This window comes from Silene latifolia, chromosome 1 (assembly GCF_048544455.1).
Source record: "Silene latifolia isolate original U9 population chromosome 1, ASM4854445v1, whole genome shotgun sequence".
Taxonomy (NCBI): Eukaryota; Viridiplantae; Streptophyta; class Magnoliopsida; order Caryophyllales; family Caryophyllaceae; genus Silene; species Silene latifolia.
The window spans coordinates 159433508-159448534 of NC_133526.1; the positions used below are offsets into that span (position 1 = coordinate 159433508).

The window sequence follows — 15027 nt, forward strand, 5'->3', positions numbered from 1 at the left end:
TATTGTTTTGGTTGGTAGCTTTTGACGACTAGTTTGAACCGGACCAAAAATGGCGCCGTTGTCGGGGACAGTGTTCAACAGATTTGATTTTCATTAATTGTTTTTAGTTGTTTCTTTCTTTACCTTGGGGAATTCAATCTCCTCAAGGTTGTTCTAATTGTTTTCGAGTTGTTTGATATTTTGCATGACTAGGAGATCACAAGGTAATTTGTTACCTATTGATTTCGAGATTGACAGGACCTTAACCAACAATAGAAGAGTTGCTAGAGGTAATTCAAGAGTTGTAGGTATTGGAGAGATTCTGGACATTCAACCAAATAACATTGAGTTTACCAACCTTTTTGCAAGAGAAGGAGAATATAACCCAATTCAAAACCCACCATAAAATCAACCCACAATGCCTAAATTTTTATCACATTCCGTAGAAACCGAGGAGAATCTACCAAACGCTACTCCTACACCGCCACATTTAACCGGTAATTTCATTACCAAACCCACATTCATACAACTAGTTAAGAGAATTCAATTTGGAGGATGCCTAGTGAAGACCCTTATTCACATATGGAGACTTTTTGTGACTATTGTGATGTAATTTCTCAAACCGGAGTTACTCAAGACCAAATCCAATGGGTATTGTTTCCTTTTTCTTTGATTGGTACCGCAAAGCAATGGTTGAAGAACCTAGACAAGGCTACCCTTGGTATTGATTCATGGAAGAAGTTAGCACTTGACTTCTACAAGGAATGCTACCCTTCGGAGAAGTCTAATATGTTGAGAGCCCAAATCACCGGGTTCAAACAAAGAGATGAGGAATCCTTATATGAAGCATGGGAGAGATTTAAGGACACTTGTCATTCTTGTCCACACCATAGGCTTAGTGAGTGGTTCCTTGTGCAACAATTTTGGAACGGTCTATATCAAGACTCCCGCAATATTCTCAATATGGGATCCAATGGGATGTTTACCGAAGTTGATGACAATCAAACATGGGCCAAAATCGAAGAGATGGCGGTTCATAATTCCCAATATAGTAGGCCTCGAAAGGCCACTAGAGGAGGAAGCCATGAGGTAGATTCCATCACACAATTGGGTGCTCAACTAAGTGCTCATATAGACACCATCAATTTGAAGTTTGAGAAGGCCATGGCTAAGCTCGATGAAGCTTCCAAATCACCCAAACAACATGTTAATGCTATGGTGGGATCATCCTCAATCCTAAGTGGAGTATGTGAAAGTTGTGGAACCTTGGGACATGATCAAAATGAATGTAGGGGAACAAGTGAACAAGTTAATGCTTTCCAAGCATACAAGAATGATACCCATTATATATTTTGGTTTAAAGTTTTAGTCATAAAACTTAAAGATCTTATGCATGCAAAACTAGAATAAGAGTAAGGAAAAATCGTTTCATACCATATGAATATTTTAGCTATTTGGGCACCAACAAGATCTCCTACTTGTTAGTTCTTGAGCTATAATGAATATTAGGATGATCCTCCAAAAATCCCAAAGTAGAGATTCTTCTCTTGATTGCAACCAATATTATCCCTTATCTCCACTAAATAGTATTTGCTAGATATTTGTTTAGTAGTTTACCTTAAAATTGATTACTAATACTCATATATTACACTAATAATTTTAGTAATATTTTATGAACAAAATGAATCAAAAATCTCATGTTTTGATGAAGAAAAGGATGAATATGTGAGAGAGGATAACTTTTGCATGTGTATGAATACAAGTAAAAATTGAGAGAATAAAATTCTCTCCTCTTCCTACACAAAACCGGTGGAGGGAGTATCTTAAGACTAATGCATGGTCTTTTCTTTTACTTTTTGTTCTTATTAAGTAAAGTAGGTGTAAGACTACCCTACATCATAGGTATTCATAGTGTTTTATTTATCCATTAAACAAAACACCCACTCACCCATACTACCTCCAATATTTCGGTCATATGAGATAAAATAGACCTCCATATTATTTTGTCAATTTGTCACTTGTCACACAATATGTCACATGTAGTATGATACATGTTATTAATTAATTTGATGCATATTTATCACATAAATATCATTTTATGAATTAATTAAATTACATACAACAAATTGACTAGTGATACTTGATCACGTAAATAAAATGGGTCATATAATTATAATTCACAACATTTTATAATTATAATTAACCATTCATTCTTATCTCTATTGTTTCTCAAACAATAAACAATTTTAGTAACAAGGCATTTCAATTACTAAAATAAATCTTATTTAATCCCATTACAATAAGATATCAATATTCTCTCTCACAAATGAATTGTTCAATTTTAAGGAATTGATCAACTTGTATCATCATACAATTAATCAACTTTACAGATAAGGGCATCATCCTTTAGGTGTGACCTTAAGGGATCAACTGACCACCACCGTCCCACGACAGTAACGTCAAACTCTAGCAAGCCAATCGTTACCGATTAATGTTGATCAGTTGACTATAAAAATGAATCATCCCTTACGTATTCTTAAAATGAGATTTAAACATGTGATCAATATGATCGATAATTGTGATCGCATTACTGTCGGAGGACACATATTCCAACAATCTCCCACTTGTCCTCGACAAGTGTGCGTCACCAGTTCTCTTGTCCTATTACTATCTCCCACTCAATGCAAGGTGTCTTTCGGGTCGTACTTGCAAGTGATCATATCGAGAGTGGTGTCCTCGATCTGGAGAATAACTGATTGACCGGAACTTATCTACCATAGATACCTTCCGAGCGTGGCCACACATTTCCAGTTCATTACTCCTCGAGTGGCCGTGAGATATTGTTTTAACCCTGACAAAGAAGTGGACAATTCTTATCGCACTATTCCCTTCGACTAGCCACAGCCATCATAACCCAAAATATGCCCATTTGACCCCATTTACGAAGTTCGTAGTAACATAAATCAAAGCTAATCTGAAACTGTGGCAACTTAGGCGAACAGTCTTTAGTCAAAAGAATCGACTCATTTGAATACTATAGTAGCTCCCGCCACGACCAGGCTTTATAAATTTGCCAGAACTCTATAAGCGGTCACTGCCCGACAGAGTGTTCCCAACAGTCTGCCTATGTGATCGACTAGTCATCTCACATGACTCTATGGCACTTGAACTTGCCATCAATCGCATCACACTCTAGTCACTTCGAGACGTCACCTCATACAAGTGACTATGGGCAAATACCATGTTAATCCGGGTTCACTTTAACGGGGTTCAACATTGTCATACAACCCGTTTGGATGTAACAAAGTACAAGAAAAGCGTTTTTAAAGTAAAAACTCGAACGACAAATGCGATTATCACATATGAATAGTCAATGCCTGATTACTATTTCATATTCTATAATCTAATTTGATCTTGTATGTAGTTGTTCATTTCAATTCAATTGAAATGACATGACTCTTCATGTTTAGCCTATGATTAGGCCTTGCTAAGTAGGTTTTAGCAACTCCCTACTCAACCTTGCTACATACATGTTGATACGTGCATATTCTATACACTTTATTTGCAGTTTTGGCACGCATTTCTATGCTTATTTGTTAGCATAAAGCTACTATTTCTCCCGAAACGGTTTACTTCGGAATTTCTATGATTTATTGTAGGAATGAGTGGAAGTGAGCTAAATCAAGCCTAAATCGTCCTCCGGAAGCTGCTTTATGGGAAGTTGGAAGTTGGAAGATGGGAGTTCGGACTCGCTCACCTTGGGATGCGTGCAAGGAGTGAAGAGGCTGACTGAAGAGAAAAGGGAGCTACTGCACTGTGTAGTTGGTCGATCGACCAATACCTCCAGTCGATCGACCGTGGAAGTTCAGCAGGAGAGTCTGCACTGTACTGGCTGGTCGATCGACCATGCCTCTTTGTAGATCGACCAGGTCGCGAACCTGAGATTTATTTTATGTTTTAGTCTTTTAAAAGCCTAATTGTAATTAACTTTTTGGGGATCGTTTATCAATAGTACGCAGCAAGAAGTTAGGTTATGCTTTTCATTATTGAGGAACTGAAGTTTAGATCTAGTTTTGGGGACAAGAAAGGTAGACTACGAGTTTGAATTCAATTTCCTTTGTTCATCAATTCTTAGTAAGCTTTAATGCAATTTGCATCCTCTTTTATTTCTAATCAATTTAATTCTTGTTGTTATTAGTTTTATTCAAGAAATCCAGTTTTAATCTTTTGTCTTAAATTCAATTTCAATTATGTCAATCTTATTCTTTGCCTTCAATTTTGCAATTGTTATAGTTTTAATCATGCATAGCTAATTTTCTTGATTGGGAACGAGGTGAGCCATGGCGTAAATTAGGGTCAATTTTATTAGTATGAATTTCTTCCGTATCGATCTTATTACCTTTTGATAAACCCATCTTGCAAGATTGAAAAATTAGTAGGTTAGGTTATCATTAGATTTGGAATTTCCTTTGAGCGAAAGCTTTGAGAAATTCTAGGGAATTAGAAGACCGTAAGGTTAATTTTGAGTATTGATCGAAAGGCTTGCTCATATTTCCTGAGACCGTATTACAGGACCTCTGCTACCTTTTTGACCTGACCTTAACCATGGTGAACCGAAGTTCCTGATCTTCTTTTTATCTTGTTTGAGAAATTTCTTATTTTAGTAATTAGTCACTAGAATCAAACAAATTCAAAACCCCCATTTAATCGTTACTCTTATAGACTGAAAATAGCAAATAGAAATAATCTTGTCTCTCTGTGGTTCGACCCTTACTATCACTAGCTATAGTTTTAGTTCGGATTTATAAATTTAATTTTGATACAAAACGACGGTATCAAATTTTGGCGCCGTTGACAGGGAGACGGTGTAATTCTGTTTGCTTTATTTTTAGTTTATTTTTCTTGTCTCAAGGAACTTTGGTTCCTTGAGGCCGTTGCTTACTCTTGCTTCTAGTTTTGCTTTTGCACAGTTAGAAGACAGGTTTTTGAGAGGAAGACTTGAGTACTCTCAGTTTTGCGAACATGACTACAATATATGACAATCTTGACCACAAGAGCAAAGATGTTCCAAAGGGATACGTTTTACCCACCCCTACTACTCGGTCGCTTCAATTTCGTTCCTCCTATATCGATCTAGTGGAGCGAAATCGGTTTGTCTTGGTCTACCGGATGAGGATCCTTTGAAGCATATGGAAATTTTCACGGACTCATCGTTGTTCCATACTGTACTACCGGGGTGACCCAGGATGAAGTAAAGGGGATGATGTTCTTATACTCCTTGAAGGATTTTGCGCGAGATTGGTACCGCTACCTTGATAGGATAGCAGTTGGAGTCACAGATTGGACATCTCTAGCATTAACTTTCTACAAAAAATACTTCCCACTTGCAAAAACTGATGCCTTGAGAAGCAATATTACAAATTTCCAGCAAGGACCTGATGAGGAATTTTGCGAAGCATGGGGACGTTTCAAGAGTTTGGTTCGGTCTGTCCCTCACCACGGTTTCCAGCAGTGGTACCTGTGCAACTTATTCTACAACTCTTTATATGATGACTACAAGGTTATCCTGGACGCAGCTGCGAAAGGTAGGTTCCAAAATAATACCGGTCAGAATAAAGGTTGGAACACTATTGAGGAGATGGCAGTCCATAGAGCTGAGTTTGGAAGTTCGCGTGGAAACTCGCGAAAGCAAAGTGATGAAATGAATGCCGTTACGACACTCATAGCTTCTATTTCAGCCCATCTCGAGAAGCTCGAGACCTCTGAAGCTTCCAAGGAAAGAGTTGAAATTCCTGTCCATAATTCAAATAAGACCGCGGAATTGAGAGAAACAATCCGAGCTCTTTTGGTTCAAGTCACGAAAATAGAAGAAGCTGGGATTGAATCTGCAAAGAATTTTGTGAAGCAGTTGGAGAATTTAGAGGCTAAGCAAGTCGCCAATTCTTCAAGCACATGTAAGGGGCCAATTGAAACCATTAATGCCATTAATCTCCGAAGTTGCCTTTCTTATGATGGTCCCGATAAGCCAAGAGAAGACTCGGGAAAGGATGAAAAGACGAATTTAATTTCTGGTGCAAAAACGAGCTTTACTGCCAGTACCAGTGGTCGATCGACCAACAACAGCAGTCGATCGACCAGGATGTCAGATGAAAAAGTTACGGAAGTTGCAGTCAATTAATTTGCATGATTCTATACTCATTGATGATTTGACGGAGGTTTTAAATTTACGGAAGCTGAAGGTTGCTGATCCTACGGTCAGTGTTGCAGTCCCGTATTCGGAGCGTTTAAAGAATACTAAGCTGGAGCGCAAGTTTGGTAAGTTTTTGGATATGGTCAAGAATCTTGAGGTAACCATTCCTTTCACTGATCTAATTACCCAGGTACCCTCTTACGCTAAATTTTTGAAAGACATTTTGAATTGTAAGAGGAATTTTCATGATGATGGTAATGTTGCTTTTGTTGAAGAATGCAATGCTCTTTCGCAAATTAATATACCACCTAAATTAAAGGACCCGCGTAGCTTTTCAATTCCCTGCACTATAGGTAACCACGAAATTGGAAAGGCCCTTTGTGATTTAAGGGACAGTGTCAGTGTCATGCCATATTCTGTTTGCGAAAGGCTAAATATTGGTAGACTTAAGGTGACCGATATTACCCTTCAGATGGCAAATAGATCGACTCAGAGACCTTTAGGAGTCTTAGAGGATGTACCCGTTCGAGTGGGAAAGTTTTTTATTCCTGTCGATTTAGTTGTTTTGGACATTGCAGAGGACAGTTAGATACCTATTATTTTAGGTAGACCATTTTTACATACAGTTGGGGCTGTAATAGATGTCAAACGTAGAATTATAACCTTAGAGGTAGGGGATGACACCATTGAGTTCAGTCTTGCTCGTAAGGCTACTGAACCTGCTGATGATGATACGTGTTATTCCATTGACATTGTTGATAGGGCTGTTAATTATAACTGGAGGGAATCCTTAGCCAAGGATCCCTTAGCTGATCTAACCCGTTTAGATGAGCGTGCAGATAATACAGCGAAGAATGATGAGGAGCCAGATGCTTTGGTAGCGTCAATGGAGAGCTAAGAGCTCACAGAGGAAGAAGATGAGATGCTCATAAGCCTGGCCAATGAAAATTTGGTAAACACTTGCTATACCATTGAAGCTGATTCTGCCTATGCTGTAGAGGTAAAGGTGCCAGAGCGTAAGCCACTTCCTCCTAATCAAGTATGTTTTTCTAGATGATACGGAGCAGTACCCAGCTATTGTTAGTGCTAAGCTTAATGATGACCAGCTTTCTGCTTTGATGTGTGTGCTTAAGAAAAACAGGAAGGCTTTAGGTTACTCTTTGGATGATATTAAGGGCATCAGCCCTGATATTTGTATGCACAGGATAGAGCTGGAGGAAGGCCACAAGCCTTACAGACAGGGTCAACGCAAGTTGAACCCGAAGATGCAGGAAGTTGTTATGGCCGAGGTGATGAAACTACTCGATGCAGGTATTATTTATACAGTTGGCAACTCCAAGTGGGTTAGCCCAGTTCAGGTAGTTCCAAAGAAAGGAGGGACTACCGTGGTTAAAAATGAGAAAAATGAATTAATACCAACACGAGTTGTGACAGGGTGGCGGATTTGCATTGATTATAGACAGTTGAATGCTGCCACCAAGAAAGACCACTTCCCCGTCCCTTTTGTTGACCAAATGACTGAAAGACTTGCTTCTAACAAATTTTTCGGTTTTCTAGACGGATATTCAGGGTTGTTTCAGATCCCTATTCATCCGGATGATCAGAGTAAGACCACTTTTACCTGTCCACAGGGTGTTTTTGCATACCGCAGAATGCCTTTCGGATTGTGTAACGCCCCAGCTACCTTTCAGAGGTGCATGATGGGGATTTTTTCTGATTATATAGAGAACATTATGGAGGTATTTATGGATGATTTCTCAGTTTATGGTAATGACTTTGATCGTTGTTTAGCTAATCTTGATAAAGTCATGCAGCATTGTATTGACGTTAATCTAGTTTTAAACTGGGAAAAATGTTAGTTCATGGTCAATGAGGGAGTTGTGTTAGGGCATCTGATTTCTGATAAGGGTATACATGTTGATAAGGCAAAAGTGCAGATGATTGAGCAATTGCCTCCTCCCGTGAATGTTAAAGGAGTGAGGAGTTTCCTTGGTCACGCTGGTTTTTATCGACGTTTCATTAAGGATTTTTCAAAAATTGCTAACCAACTTAAACAATTGCTCCTTAAAGGATGATGTCTTTGAGTTTACCGATGAGTGCCTTTTAGCTTTTAACAGGTTAAAGGAGGCTCTAGTTTCTGCACCAATCATTCAGCCGCCTGATTGGGACCTCCCCTTCAAGATTATGTGTGATGCCAGCGATTATGCGATTGGTGCAGTTTTGGGACAGCGGAAGAATAATGTTTTAAATTCCATATATTATGCAAGCCGAACTCTGGATGAGGCTCAAGTCAACTATTACACCACTGAGAAGGAGTTTCTAGCTGTAGTTTTTGCCTTAGACAAATTTCGGTCTTATTTGTTAGGGTCTAAGGTTGTTGTTTATACTGACCATGCAGCGCTGAAGACTCTCTTTCTTAAGAAGGACGCGAAGCCGAGACTTTTGAGGTGGATACTCCTTTTGCAGGAGTTTGATTTGGAGATCAAAGAAAAGAAAGGTGCAGAGAATGTGGTGGCTGACCATTTAACTCGTCTGCAGCTGACAGAAAGGGAGGACTCGTTACCCATTAATGATTCTTTTCCTGATGAGAGTCTGTTAGCTATTACTAATTCGGGGTGTTATCCACCTCCGTGGTTTGCTGATTATGCTAATTTTGCTGTGACAGGTAAGATACCACCCGAGCACTCATGGCAGCAGAAGAAGCGGTTTGCTTATGATGCTAGACAATACTTTTGGGATGATTCTTATGTTTTCAAGGAATGCGCAGACGGTCTTATCCGGAGATGTGTGCCTCAATGGGAGGTGAAGGATATCCTAGAAGCTTGCCACTCTTCTGCCTATGGTGGTCACCATGGTCCATCCCGGACTGTAACTAAGGTACTCCAATCTGGTTTCTATTGGCCAACTTTGCATGCAGATAGTCGCAATTTTGTTGCTAAGTGCGATGCTTGTCAAAGATCGAGGAATATTTCAAGGAGACATGAGATGCCACAGGTAGGCATTATAGAGGTTGATATTTTTGATGTCTGGAACATTGATTATCAAGGACCTTTTCCGAGCAGTCAAGGTAATAAATATATCCTCGTAGCTGTAGATTATGTGTCCAAATGGGTAGAAGCTATCGCTACTCCCCATTGTGACGCAAAGGCCGTGATTAAACTGTTTAAAAAGATTATTTTCCCTCGTTTTGGTGTCCCTAGGGTTGTCATTAGCGATGGTGGAATGCATTTTAAAGAGAAACAACTTAGTGCTTTATTGACTAAATTCGGTGTCCAAAATCGTCGAGGTTTGGGGTATCATCCCGAAACTAGTGGTCAGGTTGAAATTTCTAACCGGGAATTGAAAGAAGTTTTAGCTAAAGTTGTTTCTAAATCACGGAAAGATTGGAGTCTTAAGTTAGATGATGTCTTATAGGCTTATAAGACCGCGTTTAAAACGCCAATTGGGATGTCACCATTCCGATTGATTTATAGTAAGACATGTCATTTACCTGTTGAGTTGGAGCGTAAGTATTGGTGGGCTATTTGTGATTTGAATTTGGATCCTAACCTTTCTCGTGAGAAACGTATGACACAGCTAAATGAGCTAGAGGAATTTAGGCTGATGGCCTATGATAATGCTAGGATCTACAAAGAGAAAACGAAGCGCTGGCACGACAAGAGAATCATTAAGCGCGAGTTCCATATTGGCGATAAGGTACTTCTTTTTAACGCTCGTACCCGTTTATTTCCTGGTAAGCTGAAATCCAGGTGGACTGGCCCTTATACGGTCATAGCAGTTACAAAATTCGAATTAGTTGAACTGGAGACCTCATCTGGAGACCGGTTCAAAGTTAATAGCCAATATGTGAAGCATTATCACGGTGCAGACGAATTTGTTGGACAGGTCGAAGTACTATACTTTGACCCAATTTTAGAAGCTGCAAATTGAGGTAAGAAGGTCGTGCGGGACCTCTTAAACCAGCGCTAACCGGGAGGCAACCCGACTTGTACATTTTTTGTAATTAGGAACTTTACAGTTTTATTTCATTTAATTTGCATTAGGAGCTTTCGTTATTTCAATTTTTTTTAGCATTCACTTTTATGGATAGACGTGCGCCTTTGAGAATTTTTGCAGGTGCTTATTTTATGCAAAGTGCGTAGGGTGATTTACAGAATTTTTGTGAGAGAAAGACGGGAAAATTATGTTTGCAAAGCAATTTTAACGTAAATAAGATTTGTTGCCAGTACCTGCAGTCGATCGACCAACTTCATCAGTCGATCGACTGAGAAAAAAGGGGGCAGAAGCTGTTTCACAGGGAGATTGGTCGATCGACTGGGTAAGATGGTCGATCGACCACCACGCGACAATCAGAGAGCTGTATAGGGGAAGCCTGGTCGATCAACTGGGCCTGATAGTCGATCGACCCCTGTGCGAGATCAGAACGCAAGTTAATAAGGGAAGTTTTACTTCTTTTCTCATTCATTCATTCATAATCTTTCAATCAAAAAAATAGATAACCCTTGTTCTTTTCCTTTTTCGCGATTTTCCTACCAATCTACCCTTTTACTTCGATTTTTCTTGCTCAAATTCCCGAGTTCTCATCAAAGGTATGTTGCTAATCCTAATTTCCTCCTTTAAATTCGATTCTAGCTGAACTTTTTTGCCTAGATTTCGAGCACTGTCATCATGTATTGAAAAAAAATCGATTTGGGGTTGATTTCTTGTCGAATTTATGTTTTAAATGCCTTTGCTATCTTATTCCCTTGATTTTCTAGCCATCTTAGCAACTAGGAGATGCTTTAATCAGTTTCCCCCAAATTTTCGAAATCCTAATTTCGTTTTCAATTTCTGATTTTTGGTTAGGGTTTCATAAATTGTCATTGTTAAAGGTTATGGGAAGCTAGTTGTTTATTTGTTCATTTTGCAGGAAGCAACAATGACGAAAGGAAAGCAGCCGATGTTCGAAGGTCAGTCCAATTAGGGAGCTGCCAAACGGCCGCGGGGTCCGCCGTTAATGATTGAAGACACTACGGATAGTCTACCTGACTATCCGCAGGTTACTTTCTCCACCTATACTCAGCGTGCTAAATTCATTAACATGATCGAAAAAATGAAAGTCTCGGCCACTCGTTTTCTTCATAGGCCAACTTTAGAGAAATTAGGGTGTCTTGAGTCTGTTGTGTCTCTGCTAAATGGGACAGGAATGTCGGGACTTGTGGACATGGCTGAGTTCACTTACTATACTTTGACCCTCGAGTTTTTCTCGTCTTTTGTTTTTGACCAGGCTTCTTTTGAAGCCAATAGGAGTAGCCCTTGCATTTCTTTTCGGCTGTTCAATGTCACCTACTCCTTGACATTACCTGATTTTGCTGGTTATTTGGGTCTTCATTTCGAGGGTAACACCTCCGAAACTTCTGATGTGGACAGGGTAATGTAGTCGTGTATCTCTGACTGGAACGGCCCTAAGAGGACGGGCACTTCCGTCCACTTACCCCCTTTTCGTTATTTTTTCCGGCTGATGGGTAATACCATTTTCGGCCGCAAGGAGTCAAATAATGTGAATACCATCGAATTGTCTATCTTGGCGGGCTATCTGAACATTGAAAGTCGGGTAGCCCGTATTTATAACATAGCGTCTTTGACTGCCGCTCACTTTCACACTATAAGTGAGGGCACTTTGGCCACTATTGTTTGTGGTGGGTTGGTGACGCGTATCGCCAACCGTCTGGTTCTTCTTTTCCCTCGAGAGGAGGCCCCTCTTGATCCTGACTTATGCTTCATGGACCTTGCCTACGCCAGGTCTGTGAAGTGGGTCGATAGTCGGAGTCGGTGGAAGATAGACTCTTTCATCTGCGACCGCATCCCTATCCTTGGCCTCCCTCTTATCCTGCCCCTTACTACTGTTTTGGGGGCAGCTCGCATGCCCTTGCTTAGCTATAGGCTCCCTATTGGGGCGGGCACCACTACTTCTAGTACCTCGAGGCGAGCTCGTGCCTCCTTTTCACAGGCCTCCTCCTCCTCCACTCCTGCTCCCACGGGGTTCCCGGCCACTTTTCGTCCCCCTACACCTATGGTTATCCCTGCGATCATGGACCAAATAGCGGTTTCACGTGTGTTGGGTGACCTGTGCAGGAGTTTTGATCAGCACAGATTAGACACGGCACTGGCCCTGTAACCGGTTTACGAGGAGTACGCTCGGACAGGGATGCTCCCACGAGGTCCCTGGACCCACCCGTCCTTCCTTATTCCTCCGGTGGGCGGTTACCCTCCGTCTGCTACGAGGTCTACTCCCACGACTACTACTGCCGCTGCTGCTGAGGCGGAAGAGGAGGACGACTCAGAGTCCGGGGAGGATAGTGGTTCTGAGTATGATGGTGGGGACTAGACGCATTCTGACCTCCCCCGTTTTTGGTTGGTTTGGGGAGGCCGTCTTTTGTGAGTTCCGATCCCTTTTTATTAGTTTCCTTTTATTATTTTGTTGCTTTTATTCTTCCCTATTTTGTTGTGAATGCTGGTGATTTGCTGTTGAGCACAATGAGGGCATTGTGCGTTTTGGTTTGGGGAGGGTATTTGCATATGTCTATTGCATCTGCATTTGTTTTTTTTATTGCATTTCAGTCACACGTTTTATTGCATTTCCGCTTGCATTTGTCTTTCAATTAAAAAAAAAAAGAGTACAAAAAAAAAAAAAAAAAAAAATTGAAAAAACCACAAAAAATTCAAAAAAACCACGTTTACTTTCGCATTTAGGTCGAGTCGGAACGGAAGGATTTCAATGATGAGTCTGCATTACATATTGTCTCATTGCCCTTTCCTTGCACTTTGAACATTTCCAAGTATGTCACTTGCATAGTCTACGAGTTTTTGTTGGAATTTTGCTAAACGAATAGACTTGACTCAATATTGGCAAGCTACTTAAATTTCTAAGGATAAAGCTCAATAAATCGGTGACATTCATGACCGATTTCATGTAGGAATGAGAGTAGTTTCTCCTTATAAGGCATGTCACATCAATTCGCATAAGCATGAGTCTAGTCTACTTGATACCTATATGCATTCGGGTCCGTGGTTTGTTGACACATGTGGTAGAGGTTCCCCTTTCTCATTTTGCCCATAAACCTCACATAGCCAAATAGCTTATTTTGTCCCATTTAGCTACATACTATACTTAGCCTACCTTATCCGAGCTAGTAATACTAGTATTTTGGGAATTTCTTGAATGTCTTTTGGTTATTTTGATCTTCATGAGAAATCGGAGGTGAAATGGTGGGAAGGAGAGAAAAGAAAAATGAAAAGAATAGATAAAAGAAGAAAAAAAACTCTCAGAAAGATGAAAAAAATGAGGAGTCTGAATTGGGCAGAGAGTAGCAGACCAGCAGGGGCAGTCGATCGACTGCTGTTGTTGGTCGATCGACTGCCTGTCCAGAAACTGAAAAAAGAAAAAGAAAAAAAGGGTCAGGAAAGAAAAGAAAGGAAATGAAAAAAAAGAGAGGGAGATCACATGTTCAAAGCAATTTTTAGATGGTGATTTCCTAATTCCCATGTGCTATTCTTTTTATTTGGGGAATTGTAGTTTGGAGAATTTCGAGTTCTATGCTCATGATATTTGAGCATTGGTTTTATTTTTGGTAAGTGGAAGTAAGAAGTAGATTTGCTTATAATTTGGTTTAGTGGTTATTAGCTCGGCTTAACCCCTCTTTCCGAAATTCATTTTAGCCTCTTTTTACCTCTAGCCTTACAATCCCAAATCGCCTCGGCATGTGTCATGGTCATTAAATGGTTGGAATGCATATGCACGGTTGTAGAGACTTTATTCATGTTAGATTGCAGGCATGTTCTTATATGTCGTAGATAGGTGAGAGTCTTATTTCTATCATTTTTCTGTCTTGCACAATACATCTTACCTTGTACCTAAATGAGTGAATGAGTGACCCGTGAGAGTCCTATATATACGAGTCTTGCAAGGTCGAAGGTTTAGCGAATTCTTTAACATGGTTAACTTGTTTGCATTTGACGAAATACTTGGATGTTAATAGTTGCATTAAATTGGTTGGGTATGATGGTTTGTATTAGCTCTGAGCATGAAATCCGTTCCATTAGAAGTTTTTAGTTGCGTCATAGTGCTTGCTTGGGGACAAGCAATGTTTGGTTTGGGGATATTTGATACGTGCATATTCTATACACTTTATTTGCAGTTTTGGCACACATTTCTATGCTTATTTGTTAGCTTAAAGCTACTATTTCTCCCGAAACGGTTTACTTCGGAATTTCTATGATTTATTGTAGGAATGAGTGGAAGTGAGCTAAATCAAGCCTAAATCGTCCTCCGGAAGCTGCTTTATGGGAACTTGGAAGATGAGAGTTCGGACTCGCTCACCTTGGGTTGCGTGCAAGGAGTGAAGAGGCTGACCGAAGAGAAAAGCGAGCTACTGCACTGTGTAGTTGGTCGATCGACCAATACCTCTAGTCGATCGACTGTGGAAGTTCAGCAGGAGAGTCTGCACTATACTGGCTGGTCGATCGACCATGCCTCTTAGTCGATCGACCAGGTCGCGAACCTGAGATTTATTTTATGTTTTAGTCTTCTAAAAGCCCAATTGTAATTAAATTTTTGGGGATCGTTTATCAGTAGTACGCAGCAAGAAGTTAGGTTATGCTTTTCATTATTGAGGAACTGAAGTTGAGATCTAGTTTTGGGGACAAGAAAGGTAGACTACGGGTTTGAATTCAATTGCCTTTGTTCATCAATTCTTAGTAAGCTTTAATGCAATTTCCATCCTCTTTTATTTCTAATCAATTTAATTCTTGTTGTTATTAGTTTTATTCAAGAAATCCAGTTTTAATCTTTTGTCTTAAATTCAATTTCAATTATGTCA

General features: G+C 40.0%; 1 non-coding gene across 1 annotated transcript; it reads right to left on the bottom strand.

Moving 5' to 3' along the window:
- Nucleotides 1–768: 768 nt before the first annotated feature.
- LOC141619505 (small nucleolar RNA R71) lies at nucleotides 769–875 on the bottom strand. The gene has a single exon (XR_012531725.1). It is a non-coding gene; the product is annotated as a small nucleolar RNA R71 (small nucleolar RNA).
- Nucleotides 876–15027: the final 14152 nt, after the last annotated feature.